The sequence below is a fragment of the Corvus cornix genome, chromosome Z (genome assembly GCF_000738735.6).
Source record: "Corvus cornix cornix isolate S_Up_H32 chromosome Z, ASM73873v5, whole genome shotgun sequence".
Taxonomy (NCBI): domain Eukaryota; kingdom Metazoa; phylum Chordata; class Aves; order Passeriformes; family Corvidae; genus Corvus; species Corvus cornix.
In genome coordinates, this window is record NC_046357.1 from 821,170 (window position 1) to 837,651 (window position 16,482).

General features: G+C 57.4%; 1 protein-coding gene across 4 annotated transcripts in view; it reads right to left on the minus strand.

Annotated features, from left to right (window-relative positions):
- The window catches only part of MAPK4 (mitogen-activated protein kinase 4), a 45,936-nt gene extending 32,598 nt beyond the window's left edge, over positions 1 to 13,338 (minus strand). For 3 of the 4 annotated variants that reach the window (XM_039567134.1, XM_039567133.1, XM_039567135.1), the window contains exon 1: positions 12,998 to 13,182. The gene's annotated coding sequence lies outside the window, so the exon portion shown is untranslated. Of the gene's footprint in view, positions 1 to 12,997; positions 13,183 to 13,282 lie in introns of those variants that run through there. The other variant, XM_039567130.1, reaches the window with a different exon arrangement.
- Between the last annotated feature and the right edge of the window lie 3,144 nt (positions 13,339 to 16,482).

Sequence of the window (16,482 nt, forward strand, 5' to 3'; positions counted from 1 at the left end):
GGAGTCCTCGCTGCAGTTACAGCTTCCTTGTGAGGGCAGCAGCAGAGGCAGCTCTGATCTCTGCTCCCTGTGACAGGGACAGGACCCAGGCAACGGCTGGAGCAGTGCCAGGGAGGTTTAGGTTGGAGTTTAGGGAAAGGTTCTTCCCCCAGAGGGTGCTGGGCACTGCCCAGGCTCCCCAGGGAACGGGCACGGCCCCGAGGCTGCCAGAGCTCCAGGAGCGTTGGGACAGCGCTGCCAGGGATGCCCAGGGTGGGGTTGTTGGGGTGTGTGTGCAGGGCCAGGGGCTGGAATGGATGATCCTGGTGGGTCCCTTCCAGCTCAGGAGATTCTGTGATTTGATGATGATGGGGCAAGGCCACCAAGCAGAGCCAGGACTGAGCACAGCCAGAACTGAGCACAGCCAGAACCGAGCACATGGAGCCCCGTAACCCACCCTACCCAGCCAAGGCTGCCCAGGCCCTGGCAGGAATCAGCAGGACCTCCAGCAGCCTGCCCAGATGCAGCGGGGCACAGTGACCACTGCGGTATTTGGCCGCTGTCCAGCCAGTCCATGATCCAAGCACACGGCGGCTCAGGAGGAAACCTCTCCTGGGCAATTCCCCGCTCTCCGGGTGGGCTGGAGCTGCCTTCGGCCCACACTGCTCTGCTGCTCCTCGCTCACAGCCAGCCTTCCGTGGTGCCTGACCCACACATCCAATCTGCCTGGGGAAGCAAGGCAGGTCCTCCCATCGCTGGGAGGGATCACTCAGCATCCCAAAACCCGCCTTTTCCTTGGGCTGACTCCCTGGAGAGCGGGGCCATCCCACGCCTGCAAACAGCGACACAGGAATCCCACACTACACACGGCAAAGCTCCCCCTCATCTACTCTGGGAAAAAGACCCAAATCTCTGCTGCTTTAGTGCTTCCCAGTAGTTTTGGGAGATCCTGCTGCACAGCCACGGGATGCCAGCAGCCAGCAAAGCTGAGAGGCAGTGGCAAAAACGCGCTGGCATCCTCACAAACAATGCAGGACATTTTCCAGGGAATTGAAACAAAAATATTGTAAGTCCTGCTCCTAAAATAGACAGGCCAAACCCAAAATGCAGTCCCAGTGACTCTCAGCCACGCACATAACAGACAGGGAATAAAAGGCTTTGCTGGACCACTGCTAAAGCTTGCTGTCAGTATAATCACCTACCACTATAATGAGATTACATGGATTAGCTGTATTTTAAGGAAACATCAATGAGCTGGACAGCCTTTCCAGGCAGGTTTTCAGAGCTGCACAGAGCAATACTGCAAGAACCAGGAGGCTATTTTTAGAAAGCTTTTCTCCAAATAACCCGGGTGGAGGGAAATCACAGGGCAGCAGAGGTGTGCTGATGCGGGCAGCAGCTGAATGAATGAACGCTGCTCTCTGAGAGGGAGACAGACCCATCCCTGCCTTCCCTTGGCTGAGCTGCACAAGAAATTAACTGAGCCGGACCCAAGCCTGCATTCCTGCCATGCCGTGCTGAGAAATGGACTCAGGGGTTGGAGGGGAGCAGGAACACAGGACACACTGTGCTGAGCGAGGAACACCGAGGCCAGCCTGACCCAGGATGAATGCGCTGGGATTGCTGCCTGGTGCCCTCGGGGCACCTGCACTCCCACGGAGCTGAAAAGCCCCAAGCCCTCTCAGGCTGTACACAGGGCAGCTCCCAGGAAAATTCCCCAAAAATGAATCAGGGATTAAGACTTCCCGGCCACCACAGTATCCATCACCACGTGGGACCTCAGCGCTGTCCCACGCAGCCTGCCCAGCACCTGGAGGAACAGGTCTGCTCAGCAGGCATCACATTCTCACCCAGGAAATCCCACACTCACCTACCCACCCTCATCTTCTCCCAGCAGTCCTCAGGATTTAGGAGGAACTCTCAGGCAATCTGGTTTTTTGTTGCTTTTTGTCCTTGGAGCTTACTCCTACAAAACACCCATCAGCCATGCGAAACAAACTGTGCATTTCATCTTCCAAAGTCCTTTACTCTTCTTTTCCAGCATGGATCCAACCTGGAAGCCTTGGGGAACTGCAGCCTGGATACTCTGCTCCCCATGCTCCACCCAGCATAACCTTGCACCTTCTCCCTCTTGTCGTGACTCAGCCAGGGCCTGTGAGTAAAACCCAATTAGGGATTAAACATCAGAGCAGCTCAGCAAAAGGATGGCCCCTACCCCAGGCAGCTCACAGCCTGGGATCTTTAGCTCCCACCATGGTGAAGCGACAAAAATAACCCATTAAAAAGCCACTTTAATTGCCTTGCCAGTGGTTTGCACAAACTCCAGCTAACGCTGGAGGTAAAAATGAGTTAAAAGCCTTAAATAGAAAATTCTCTTTCATTACTCCCACTTTTACCCTTAAATTTTAATGGGGTTGCGGTGAGGGAGGAAGCACACCCAGCCAGGCCTCCAGCTCCTCTGCAGCATGGACCAGGCTCGGTTCTGCTGGGTTTGCTCCACCACGGGCTCCTGTGCAGGCTGCCCTGGGACACAGCACCAGGCTGCTGCCAGGCACAGTTCAGGGAGCCCCAGAGTTCGCATTCCTCGTGCCAAGAGAGCCTTAACCAGGACAACAGAATTTACAGGGTGAACCCTGCACCAGAGCCCCGCAGAGCCTCGGGAAGTTCTGCTGTGTCCCACGTGTGGTTGTGCTCCTCAGTCGCTGCCCAGAGCAGAATCCCAGAGGATCAGGGCCTAATGTGCATGTCCCAAACACCGATAGCTGGATGGTGTGGAGCCAACCAAGGATTTTTGGGAATAACAGCCAAGGATTGTTGGCAAAAACACACATGAGAAAGACCACGATGTGGCTGGAGAAGGGGCCTTATGGAGGAAGGGCAGCTTTTCTGGGATAAACCCCCTGGTTGTGGCTCCTGCAGAAAAGCACAGCCCGGCTCAGCGCAGGCGCCGGGGTGAGGCTGAGAAGGGCCAGGGACCGTAGGGGAAAACAAGACCATCCAAGACCCCAAAGCCTCCAACCCATTTCCAGAAAGGTCTGAAAGAACTGACTGTGAATGAGAACTGATTTGCACAAAAAGTGAGAAATGTCTCTCCAGGGAGGGGAAGCCTCAAAAGGTGCCCCAAAAAGCCCAAGGCCCCAGGACCCATCAGCTCGATCCACACTGGAGCCAGGGCTGGTGATCTCCTTTTCTTCTTCTCTCTCTCTTTTCAATTCATCTCTTTCTTTCTCTCTTCCTTTTCATCTTACCCCTTTATCCAAACTCCGCTGCCGTGTGCTTATGCTGCAAGATCAAGGACTGACAGACCAATTTCCGTGCCAAGTGTGTAATCTACTAAAAAACCTTGTGAGCTTTTGTTGTTCCTTCCAACCCATGAATCCTGGGTGCTCCCTCCTCCCCAGGGGTGGGACAGCACACCCAGCACGCCGTGTCCGAGCCGATCACGGCTCAGGAGGAGAAACGTTCCACCACCACACTTTTGGTGAAGAAAAAGACACAAGCAGGAGGTGAGCAGAGGTCTCAGAGCCCAAAGGGCACCTCACAGGATCACAGCCCAGCACTGCCCGATGCACAAGGACCACCTGAACCCAGCATGACCCCGCTCCCCATCCAGAGCTGGGGGCCCAGAAGGGAGGAGGGAACAGGGCAGCAGCTCCAGAGCACAACTGGGAGCTTGCTGGTGGTTTGGGCTGGTCTGCTCTGTTTCCAAACCTGATGGGTACATGCAGGGTTAGAGCACAGCCTCGCTGAGGAGAGCAATGCAGTCAGGGTCCTCTGCACCAGCTCGGGCTCGAGACCCGCCGTGACCAGCATTTATTTAGTTAAATGTTGCTCTGAAACATCCCTTCTGCTCTGCCCACGACTGTGAAAGGGCCATCAGGATGGAGCAGTTTCACAGCCTTAATCCCTTCCTTCACTTTTGGCTCCAGTGGGCAGCAGGATGACCATTTTGCAGAAGGAATCACGCCAAGTAAACCTGGCTGAGGGGTTTGGTTTTTAAGTCCCAGAGACTCGCTTTCTTCCCCTCCCCTTTCAATCGCTGTTGCTCACAAAATTCTCATGTTGCCAAAGCATTTTGCAGCTCTTAGAGTACTTTGCTGGGATAAAGAAAAGCTGGCACACATATTACAGCAGCAAAGATTATTTCTGCTGTCTGAGTAGTAGCAGGCACGTGAGCATTTATCCAGATAAAGGAGGTCAGAGTCGGAAATGAGCTTAGATTCCAGGCTGTGAGTCCAAATCACCGGGAGATTTGGTGTCTCCACGGGGAGACAGGCACTCTGCACCCCAGCAGGGAGTGTCCTGTGTCAGCATCACCCCACGCCCTCCCTGGGTCTGCAGGGCTGCCTGCCCTCCTCAGCCCCACGGTGAAGGGAGATGGGTGAGACGAGCACAGGCACCGACCCAGGCCCCTCCACAGGGGGCAAAGAGCTTTCCAAACCTTGCCGTGGCATTCTTCTCCCTGTCTGCTAATGCTGTTCAGCCACGGCATTAATCCTGTGACGGCTCCTGGGGTCGGCTGGAACACACAGAATTTTCACGTCCTGAAAAGATCTTGTGAGTATTAGAACCGGGATTTCGTCCCAGCTACTTCTCCTTTTCCACACTACGCCCCGCGTTTGAAGCAGACAGCAATTAGCTTCCCAGCTCAGAGATACGTGATTTTCTTTTAACCTTAGACCCATCTTTAACAGAGGAGACTGGGGCACTCCTAATGACTCAAAGAGACGAAGGCTCTAAAAGCCTTTCCCGAAAGCAGATTTGGCTCCGTGCTCTCCAAACACACGAGATAAGGAGGCTCTTCTTCAAGTGCTGCGACCAAACTCCAGCCCTGCCTGTGCCTGCAGCCCTCACCGCGCTCAGGGAGCTCCCTGCAGCACTCTCACTCTGCTGATCGCTCGGTATTTACCAAACCATGCTGTGTCCCCCCGGACAGGCAGGGCAGGGGTGCAGCGGTGCCTGTGGAGCCGCAGGGACACAGGGATGGTGCAGGCACCCATCCCGCTCCACATCCAGAGAGGATTTTGGGAGCAGGTGTGGCCACCTCGTCACCCTCAGCAGTTTTCTGTCCTTTCAAATAAGCAGGACAAGCCCCTGCCTAACGACAAGGGCAGGTGAGGATGGGAATGAGAGACAAGGCAAGTCAGTCACATCGAACAGTGACATTTTCTGGCAAATACAGAGCCCACCGAGATGCGCTTTGCCACTGCCCTCCCCCTCATCCAAGCAGAAAGGAGAGGACTCAGAGGTGGCACCATGCACATCTTGATCCCTTCACATCCACCACTTCGGGCTCCAACTTCGTCTTCCTGAAGGAGTCTCATCAAATTTCACATTTCTTTGACTCTTCTACCACAGAGCCCCAAAACTGACGTCAGGTGTAGAGCACGCACAGGGAGGAAAAAAGAGAAACTTCGATTTTGCACTAAGATGTAGCCCCTGAAGTTTAGAAAACGGTGGCGCAGGCGTGAGGGAGAGAGGAACCCATCCCAGCTCCTGTGCTAGCACAGCTGGACGCACATCTGGCCCCAGCGCTGCAGCATCCCTTTCCACCCAGCAGGAACTCCGGGAGCTACAAGGTCCCTCTCCATCCCACCGGCATTTCTGCCTCACAAGACTTCCTTTTCTGGCTCCCCAGAAACAGCTCCCTGGCCACCACTCCCTGCTCCCAGCCTTCCCGAGCAAGAGGACGGGCCTTGCCTGCTCACTGCCTTACTGAAAGCACATCATTATTTCTCATTTATGGCATTTCTGCACCTGTGGCCACGCTCAGCCTGGGAGATTATGTGGAAGGGAACTAAGCCTGGCCTGCTTGTTTCAAGCTCTGCATAAAGCCTTTCTCAAGTCAATACAACCTCACATTTAAAAAAAAAAAAACAAACAAAAAGCTATGGAGGAAGCAGAATTCCCAGAGAGCAGAAGAACTGCAGTTCTTAAAATAAATTATCTGAAATACTCTCCTGAGTACAGGTGCCCAAGTACAGGTCAGATCTCCTGTAGGAGAGATGCAAACCAGTGACAGAATCCCAGAATTATTTGAGTTGGAAGGGACCTCAGAGCCCATCCGGTGCCACCTCCTGCCATGGGCAGGGACACCTTCCACTGTCCCAGGCTGCTCCAAGCCCCATCCAGCCTGGCCTTGGACACTGCCAGGGATCCAGGGGCAGCCACAGCTGCTCTGGGCACCCTGGGCCAGGGCCTGCCCACCCTCACAGACAGCAATTCCTGCCCAATATCCCATCCAGCCCTGCCCTCTGGCACTGGGAAGCCATTCCCTGGGTCCTGTCCCTCCATGCCTTGGCCCCAGTCCCTCTGCAGCTCTCCTGGAGCCCCTTTAGGCCCTGCCAGGGGCTCTGAGCTCTCCCTGGAGCCTTCTCTTGTGCAGCTGAACACCCCCAGCTGTCCCAGGCTGGCTTTGATCATTTCTGTGGCTGTCCTCTGACAGAGGACTCTCTCCTGTTCAGTGAGGGAGCTCCAGCACACCCGTGCTCTGACGCAGCTCTGTGCCGCCTGGGGCCCAGCTCAGGTCCACAAGCACAGCTCTGACTCACCCCCCTCCCCGTGGGTGCAGCCCCTTCCTCACTGCCCATCCCAGCACCACTCCTTGGATGCAGGGTGGGACCCACGGCCACACCAACCCTCCTGGACACCCGTGGGGTGCGGGGAGAGGAGCCCAGCTCTGAGCCCGGCCCCCAACACTTCGCGCTTTAGTACCGACAGAAACGCAAAGGTAACTTCTTCTTTCTTCCCCTTGTCCCATTTTTCCTTGATCTCATTTTAATTGGAGCCGGTCCCAGCTGGATCAGATCCCGAGCAGCCCAGCACCTACCCTCTGTCCTTGAAGTCATTCTAAGCTGGGACCTATTTCCACATTCGCATTTCCAGCCCTGCCCCCTCGCAGCCGGCAAAGGGTTTAATTTACCTTCACCCAAAGGTGCTCTGTGATGGCTCAGAACTCTCCGTGTGCCACAGGACGGGGCAGGGGGAGTTACTGGAGCACAGAGCCCCGGCGAAGGGCTGGGCACCGGCGGCGCAGTGGTGGAGCACGGGGGAATTTCCAGCCTGGCTGCGAACCTGGCCCTGCCTCTCTCCTCCTCACGCCCCCAGAGCTGCTGGAGCGCACGGCTCGGGGCTGGGAACACCCCCAGCTCCTTCAGAGGGATCACAGACACCGGAGTGAGAGGTGGGCAAGGGGGAACAGCTTCCCGAAGGCTCACGGCCCCGCAGCTCAATGCTGCATTCCCCAAACCCCATCTCACTCACACACAGGAACCAGCCTCGCTCAGGAGCTGGAGATGACCCCCAGAGCTTCCTTCGGGAAAGGACTTCAGGAGAAGGGCTTAGGAAGCCTCCAGCTGGAATCAGCCTGCACTTCAGACGATGAAATTTGATTGACCTTTTATCTTAGTTTACATAGCTAATTGTTGCAGGTGTATCAGTTACCGTGAAATTCATCCTGTTGTAAGATCAGGTGCAGCCAAGAATTAAATTGCGTAAATAATCCGAGCAGCTGGGACAGATGGACTCCCACAGGACTCAGCCCAGGGGATTGTTTGCTGTTCCCCGAATTCGGTGGGGCCGTAACGCGACGCTGAGACACGGCCAAGCCACTTTCCTGGGAGACCACAGGGCCAGGGCTCAGGGCAGCGGAAGGTGAATGATTATCGGCGGCAGCTCACGGCAGGTGAGGCGTGGCCACTCTGGGTGCAGGGCTCAGGACACAGGGGCAGGGTGCAGGTCCCGGGAGGGCACAGCTCTGCCCCAAGGAGCGCAGGGAGCCGCGGTGGGCACACACCCAGCGCTCCCAGAGCTCCCTGCCCAGCTCCCGGCTCCTGCCGTGCCTGCCAGGAACGCCCTGAGGAGCAGGGAAGAGCCGGCGGCTCCGGGCTGCGGCAGCGGCGTGGGCTGGCCGGCTTCCTACGAAGATGAATGTTGTGTATAATATAGAAACCGAGCTGCCTGTTCCAAGCACAACCACGCCGGCTGCTTTTTAAAGACAGGCTCAGCTCGGGTGGAAAGCGCTGCAGGAACAAGCAGCGTTAATTCCCCCACCGCCCCCAAGCCAGGGAAAGCTTTCAGCAGGGAGATTTGGGAGCTCGTCCCGCTCCTGATCCAGCCCCAGGGACAGGGAGCGATGGCAAGGTCACCCTGGCACCTTTCCGCTGGGCTGAAATCGGCTCCTGTAAATCCTCACATGCAATCCTGCCTACAAAGCCCTGGAAGCAGATCACTGTTTAATCTCAGCCTGGCGCTGGGCAGGGGGAGCCAAGCCTGGGCTGCACCAGCTGGCACCCCGCTTGCCTGGGAAGTACCTGGGGAGGTCCGAGGGGTGCTGGGGTCACTTGGGAGAGCAGCAGGAGGACATCGAGGCACACGAGTTGAGTGCCAAAATAACGCAGCCACGTGGGGTATGTGATTTCCTTCAGCAGCGGTGTGAGAGACACTCGAACACCATAAGCACCGAGTTCCACTCTTCTGCGCGCACAAGGACATCTTGCCACCACCCATCACATCCACACACCCAGGGGGGCAGGCAAAAATGCCACAATGCAAACAACTCACAGATAAACCGATACCAGACCCAGAGAGCACACAAATCCTTGGGATGAGAAGCTGCTGCTGGCACAAGGAGCAGGCCACGTGGCAGCGTTAATTGTCCATGGAGTGGGGACAGGTCTGCGTGACAAGGATGAGGCCAGAATGAACTGCCGTGTCTAACGCAAGTCTTCTTCTATTACAGTTTCTTTCTGTGTCTCTGCTACTCACAGGAACGGCGAGCCCAAAATAACGGCAGCAGCGTATGACTTTAAAAGGGCAAATTTTAAAAAGCCCAGAGCAGTCGCTGGCATCAGTGAAAGCAAGGAACCTGCTTAAAGCTTCTGCCAAAGACCCCAAAAGTCACAAACCCAGAAAAGCAGCAGGATTTAAATCATGAAAAAGCCATTCCGGCAAAAATGAGACGTGGAAAAAGCATGGAAACGTGATCTTTCTGAGCACAGGAAAGGAGAGAGAAATGGCACTGAAAAAGAAATGTCCACAGTCGGTGACTGATGGGGACCTCTGAAGGAATCCATTAAATCTGTACAGCCAACAGAACTAATTGAAAAATAAGGCACTTTTTAAGCATGCTAGGAATAGAGAATTAGCTGCCAGACTGACTATTAGGTACCATCAGTAACACTGGAAGCAAGTGCTGTGCTGAGGTGGGATGAGACGGTCGCCAAAGGGGATGAGAGAAACCCACAGATCAACCAGGTGCACCCCACTGTGCCAAAGCAGCGATTTTCCCACCAGCCTCCTGTGCAACCTGCCTCAAAACCCCTTAATGAACCCCTTAAAGCCCCTTAATGACAGAAACTTCAGCATTGCCAGACATCTGCCAAAATAGAGCATTTCCAGACCAACTGGTACAACTTGGAAACTTTGTGCAGTCACAGTATTGAGGTAAAAGGCAGGAGCAGCAGGCAACCTGGGGTCAGCTCCAGCTAGAACAGCAGGACAGAAATTTCAGGTAAATACACGAACCGGAGACTAAAAATACAATTCCGATCAGCCAGCTGAGTTTCCTGGAATTAGACCTATTTAGGAGACTTATTATCTATCTAAAGACATTATTGTTGCCTCGACACAGTGTTTGCCCACATTTCTCCGGAGCACATAATATTCTGAGGATGAATCTCGCAGCAGGTGCGACCGACTCCGCACACATTCGGTGTGTGCTGAGCCAGTCCCCGGCGTGGCTGCTGCCGAGCGAGGCCAGCGGGGGAAACCACCCAGGCGCCTCCCTCGCGGATTTTTGTCACTGCCCAGTTCCATCCGTGACTCCTCCCGCGGGACCGTGTCAAATGTAAATCGGTAACACGAGAAACCGCAGTGACTCACGGATGGTTGGTCGATGACCCCAAATCACCTCAGTGAGGCCACAATGCAAGAGACCACGTTTTTGTGTTGCGCGGTGACACATGAGGCCAGGACAGAGATCTCTGCCCAGAGCCAGAGGAGGGTTTGGGGTGAGCACGGAGCATCTCTTGCGTAAGACACCAGCGCAAAGGCGAAGTGGGAAACACAAAAAGCGAGCTCGCACCAATAGCTGCGCCCAGATGGGCACCCGGGCGACAAGGCCACACGAGCGACATGCCGAGGGGGCCACAAAAACCCCTCGGTGTGAGGGGACAGCACCCGCAGGCTCCCGAGGAGCAGCTGTAGAGGTGACCCGGCCACTGCGGGCAAGGAGCAGCGAGTGACGAGTCACCTCTGTGACAAGGACACAACAACATCCCCCCCCCCCCCCGCAAGTCAAAACGAGGTAAATTCAACCTTGAAATGCGATAGCATCTCTCCAGAGTGAGAGCAATTAAATGTTGGCACAAGGTAGCGAGGAAGGGGGCGGGGGGACTCGCCATTGCTCAGAGCCATTAACACAAAATTAACAGGCTGTTTTTTTAACCCGGGCTTCTGTGTCTGCAAGGGGGATGAGCTGCAAACTGCTTCCCTGCAGTTGCATTTCTGCAACACCTCCCACCTGGGGGGGTGGAAAGTTTCAAAAGCGTATTTTGTGCTTCGGGAAGAGTCCTGAGTGGTAGGAGAACAGCAGGGTCATGCTAAAAAAAAGGAAAGATCAAGGCGAAAAGTCTAAAAACCAAGGTTTGCAAGCGCCGGGTGAGATTCATCTCCCTTAAATTTAGACCTCTCCAGCTCAGATATCCAAATCCGAACCAGCACCCTGAAAGGCATTTGCTTGGGCTGCGTACGAGGCTTTGCAGAGAGGGAAACGAACCCCACCCATGGGGAGGTGCCCGTGGCCCCCGTTTGGTGGGGGGCAGCTCAGAACAGGCGCTTTTAGACTCCAAAACCAGGGCAGACAAACAGCACCCACCGAAGCAGGTCCAACTGCAAAGCTGAGGGGTAATTTCAGCCCGGAATTCCAGTTCTGGAGATTTTGCCTTGCAGCCCAGCACCAGGGGGCAGGAGCAGGGTGAGGAGCTAATCCAGCCCATGAAGGCAGGTCGTCACGACGAGAAAAACACGGCCCCTCTGCATGGAGGACTCAGCCTGGAGAACGTGAGCTTGGTCGAGATGCTCCCCAGGTCAATGTAATTCCTTCCAAACGCGGGTTATTTGATTGGGATTTCAGGTTTTACCAGTCCTTACTAACAGACTGGGCTCAGCTGCAGGAGGGAAAGGACTGCAATGAACCACAGCCATTTAGGTAGCTTTTAGATAACCCGTTTAGATAGCTTCCAAACTGGAAAAGCCCTCCAAGATCACCAACCATTAACCCTGCACTGACAAACCCACCTCTAACGCATACGCCTAAGTGAGCCTGACTCCTCTCTGCTTTGGCTCCCAGGCCAGGGCAGGGCTCACACAGATAGCTCTCCCAAGCACAAGGGAATCAGTGGAACATGGATTATCATGTCCTTTTGCCCGCTTCTCTTCCGTAGCGATGGGGAATGCTGATGCTCAACTGCTGGGTGTGAGATTTATGCTCAAAATACTGAGTTCAACTCTAGCCTTTATTCCTGCAATATCCTCATTACAGTCCTGACCTCCCTTTCCCTGCAATCCTTCGCCCACACACCTCCATGGGGCTCGTCACCTTCCACCCGATGGACACCTGTCCAGCCACAACGAGGACGGGGCACTGCGAGCCTGAGCTGCAACCCCCCATCGTGTCCAAGGGGGTGACAAAGATGTCACTGTGCCCGGGCCTCCTTCTGCAGGAGGCTGCGATCCTGCCGCAGACCAGGAGAGGGAAAAGCACTCCGGTTTCTGGGAAGTTCCCAGCGCCAGATAGGATTAGTCCTGTCTAATTAACTGTGAGGGGCAAGCAACACAGAGCTGAATGCAGAGACCGACCAAGACCCTCTCGGCAGCAGCCAGGCTCTGTGCGTCCACTACCAGCCAGCTGCCTGGACAAGAGAAACCCTGGACACTGCACATCCCCTCCTCTGGCCACGACATCCCCCAAGCACACAGCCCAGACAGGCAGGTCCCCCAACACCTCCGACACCCTGGAAAGGCTGAGTTTGGGATGCACACTGGAGCCTGGGCACCCTCTTCCCCAACCAGCCATGGGTGGTTGTGTGGGGACAGCCCATCGGAGCCACTGCCACACCAGGGCTGGGTTTTCCTGCCCCTTTCTGGTACTCGCAGCACAGCAGCCCTGGATGATTCCCAGCCAAACGTGCCTTCCCCACGCGCCAGGCACGTCCGATGCCACTGCAGCCTGGACTGTCACCACCGGCCACCTCCACCCGAGGGTCTGGCTCAGGTGGGAGGAAATAGACCCGACTGAGAGCAAACACAGCTTGCCTTGGAGCAGGTGACAGGGAGAGAAGCAATTTTCTCTCTCTGGACACAGGGCAGGGGTCTGGGGACCCGCCAGGCACGCTGACTCCAGGTTTGCCTGTGGGAACCCACCGGTTTGTGTGGGCACACACATACCTGCACAGCCATGGGGCACGTATGGACACACCGGGCACGTACTGACCCACAGAGCCCGTACAGAGGCACAGGGGATGGGCAGACACACGGGGCAGGTACAGCCCAACACGGCACCTATGGACAGACAGAGCTCACCGAGACTCTCAGGGGCACGTACGGACTCACGGGGCAGGTACAGACCCATCGGGACCACAGGCTCATACAGCACGTACGGACTCGCAAGGCACGCATGGACACAGAGGGCACGGACGGACGGACAGGGCACATACAGCCCGTACAGACCCGCGGGGCACGGACAGGGCACATTACAGCTCGTACAGACCCGCGGGGCACGGACAGACAGACAGGGCACATACAGACACACACTGCCCGTACAGACCCGCGGGCACGGACAGACAGACAGGGCACATACAGACACACACTGCCCGTACAGACCCGCGGGCACGGACAGACAGACAGGGCACACACGGGCACACAGAGCACGTACAGAGCCACGGGGCACGGACAGACAGGCAGGGCACACACGGGCGCACGGCGCCCGAACAAACCCACAGGGCACACAAAGACCCACCGAGCCCGTGTGAAACCGCGGAGAAGCAATGCCGGTGTCTCCGCTCGCCCTCGCAGTCAGCGAGCCGGCGCTCGCACGGGTTTGGATCGCTCCGTTCCGGGGAAGGGGGTCCGGGGCACGGGAAGGACGAGGCGACACCGGCACCGCTCCCGGGGACGCTCCCGCGGGCGGTCCCGCACGGGGCACGGACCCGCCCCCCGCCCCCGCCCGGCTCCCCCCGCCCGCCCCCGCTCAGCGGCAGCGCCCGGCGGGGCTCGGGGGCAGCGCCGGGGCCGCCGCACTCACCGGGGCCGCCGCGCTCGGCTCCGCCATGGCCCGGCCGGCACCGGCACCGCGCCCGCCCCGCCTGACGTCACCCCCGGCCCCCGCCGCGCCGGCACCTGCGGGGGGCGGGGCCGGCGGCCGCGAACCCCCCATCCCCGGAGGGACCGCTGGGGCCCGGGCATCCCTCGCCATCCCCGGGAAAAGCCGCCGGAGCGCTCGGCTCCCCCCTCGCCATCCGCGGGAGGAGCCGCCCGGGGGTCCCTTCCTCCCTCGCCATCCCTGGGAAAAGGCGCCCCAGGCATCGGGTCCCCCCCACCCATTCCGGAGAGGAACCGCCCGGGGGTCCGGGCATCCCTCGCCATTCACGGGAAAAGCCGCCGGAGGGGTGCGAACCCCTCTCGCCATCCCCGGAAAGAACCACCCAGGGGTCCGTCCTGTCATCCCTCGCCATCCCCGGGAAAAGCTGCCCCAGGGAGCCGGTCCCTCCGCTCCCCCCTCGCCGTTCTCGGGAAAAGCCGCCCCAGGGGTGGGGTCCCCCTCGCCGCCCCCGGGGCAAGCGGCACGGAGAGGTCCGGTCGCCCTCGCCACCCCCGGGGGGAGCCGCCGAAGGCGATCCAGTCTTTCCGCTCCTCCCTCTCCATCCCCGGGAGGAGCCCGACGAGTCCGGTCATCCCTCGCCATCCCCGGGAGGAGCCGCCCCGAGGGATCCGCTCCCCCCTCCCACTCCCTGGAGGAGCCGCCAGGGATCGGCGGGGATCTGGTTCCCCCTTCTACCGCAGCCCCTGTGAGGAGCCGAGGGAGGGGGACCCCGCCTGGCCCCCGCCTCGGGACATCCCTCGCAGCGGAGGGTGCTGGGCACCCGGACCCTCCTGGCTGGGTTTTCTGCCCTTTCCCCTCCCTGCACCCAACGTGCATTATCAGTTTTAACCTGTGGTTTTCCGGGTCTGCACCAAACCATCGTCCCTGTGGCACCATTCTGGGGCTCGCTTTGGCCCCCGGATCATGGCAGTGTCCTTGTGTCCATCTGCTCCCGAGGTGTTCCCAGCGGAGGAGGTGTGATGGAGCACAGGTGAGGCAGCTGAGCTCTTCCTACCCGCGGGTGCCTTCACCCACTGAGCAGCGTCAAAGGAAAAAAAATCACCTTATGCTGTATTTACAGTGTGAAAGAACAATTAAAGAAAGCTGCTTCAACAGTCTAAGTGGAGGAAGCGCGATAGCTCAATAGTTATTGATCCCCTCCAGACAGGCACGCTGCTTTGTTGGAGCTGAAGGAACCCTGCCTGATGCAAGGGAAGTGGCGAGAAGAAATAAAAAATGGTCTGGGTAAATTAAAGCTCCTGGGGAATTACATGGGAGGAAACGAAGGTGTATAAGCAGTTTTTGGTGGTATAGTAAGCTGTAACTGTGCTGTTTTGCTGTCTAGGATTAAAATGAATGTTCCCATCTGGTTACCCCATGAGCAGGAAGGTATTAAATAGGAGCTTGTGCCTGTGGATGGAAGGATGGAAGCAGCAGAAAGAGGAATAGGAGCATTAGCAGTCATTGTTAAAATCATTGTTAAAGCTGGCCCCGTGTGCTCTCTGTGCAAAGTGTGGAGGTTATTCCCGTGGTTGTTTGTCCCCGGGTGACAGACACACAGCCAGGGACACTTAGGGGCATCCTGGGGCCTCCCGGCCAGAGCTCCGTGCTGGAATACAGGGGTGCTTGGGCAAAGGTGTTCTCAAACGGGGCCAGTGTCTGGCATCGTGCTCCGAGGTGTCACTGCAGCGAAACTCCGGTGACGCGCCCGGCTCCGGCTCCCTGATGCTGGGCTGGTGTTCAGCACAGGCGTTCCCACCACTGGAGTGGCCCAGCAAAGGGCAAAGCAGAAACAGAAGATAACTCAGCATCCGCCCCAGCCGCGGGTGAGGCCGAAGCACACAGACCCCGTGCCGTGGGAGCACTCCCTGCACCTGCCCTGGCTGGGAGTGGGACAGGGATTTGAGGGCTCTCCCTCCACAGCTTGAGCCCTTTGGCTTGTGACACTGCCACAGGCTGTTCTGTGTGACCATCTCGGCCAGTGAGTTCTGCAGCAAGGCCAGAGGAACCAGCAAGAGGTCTGGAGCCCTTCTCCCATGAGGAGAGAAGATTTGGGGTGGCCTCATTGTGGCCTTCCAGGACCTGAAGGGGCTGACAAGAAAGATGGAGAGAGACCATTTACAAGGGATGGAGTGACAGGACAAGGGGAATGGGTTCAAATTGAAAGAGGGCAGGGTTGGATGAGTATTGGGAAGGAACTGCTGTCTGTGAGGGTGGGCAGGCCCTGGCACAGGGTGCCCAGAGCAGCTGTGGCTTCCCCTGGGTCCCTGGAAGTGTCCAAGGCTAGGCTGGAGAGAGCTTGGAGCAGCCTGCCCATGGCAGGGCTGGAACAAGAGAGTCTTCAAGGCCCCTTCCAACCCAAACCATTCTGTGACTCTCTGATTCCCTCTTGCAATTAGCAGTAACAGCACAGAAACACATTTATATTTTCCCTTGGGGGCTGCGTGCTGGTTTGGTTGGTACGAGCTCGGTTTGGGTGAAGAGGCTGGGTGTTTGTTACTAGCGCTGCAGGAAACCAGGGCAGCACCTCGCAGGACCTTGGCAGCCGTCCCCAGCGCCGTGAACAACAAACCCTGGCAGTGCCTGGGGCTCTCACACCGCCCTGGCAACAGCGGCTTGGCAGGATCAGTCCCCAGTGCCCCGGCACAAAGGGGCTCTGTGCAGAGCGGGGGATTAACCCCTCGCCACCGCAGAGCATCCTCGGTGCTGCTCCACGTGTGCCGCGACCCGCAGGCTCTGGCACCTGTGGCTGTGCCCTGTTCCTCACGGGGAGCAGGAGCTGCTGCTCCTCGGCCTGAGCGGGGTGCCAGGGCAGGATGTTTCCAGGCAGGATGAAGGCAGACAGCACGATAGCACGATAAACAATTAACCACCGTGGACCCTGACTAGATAATCACGGCCCCTGACTAGATAATCTGTGCTGCATCCTCAAGCACGAGGGATTGTGTCTCTTTTCAAGCAGGGGGAAGCAAAGCTCTCAAGAAGCTGCCTGAGTGTTTACATCAATTTCCTGGTGATTGGTGAGGAGGGACCTGGCCCACTCGATCAAAGAGGCAGCGCCGGTGCCTCGAGTGTGTGTCAGTAATGGGAGCCGTGACCATCTCTTGTTCTCACCCTGGCACCGTGTGGTTTTTAATCCAGGC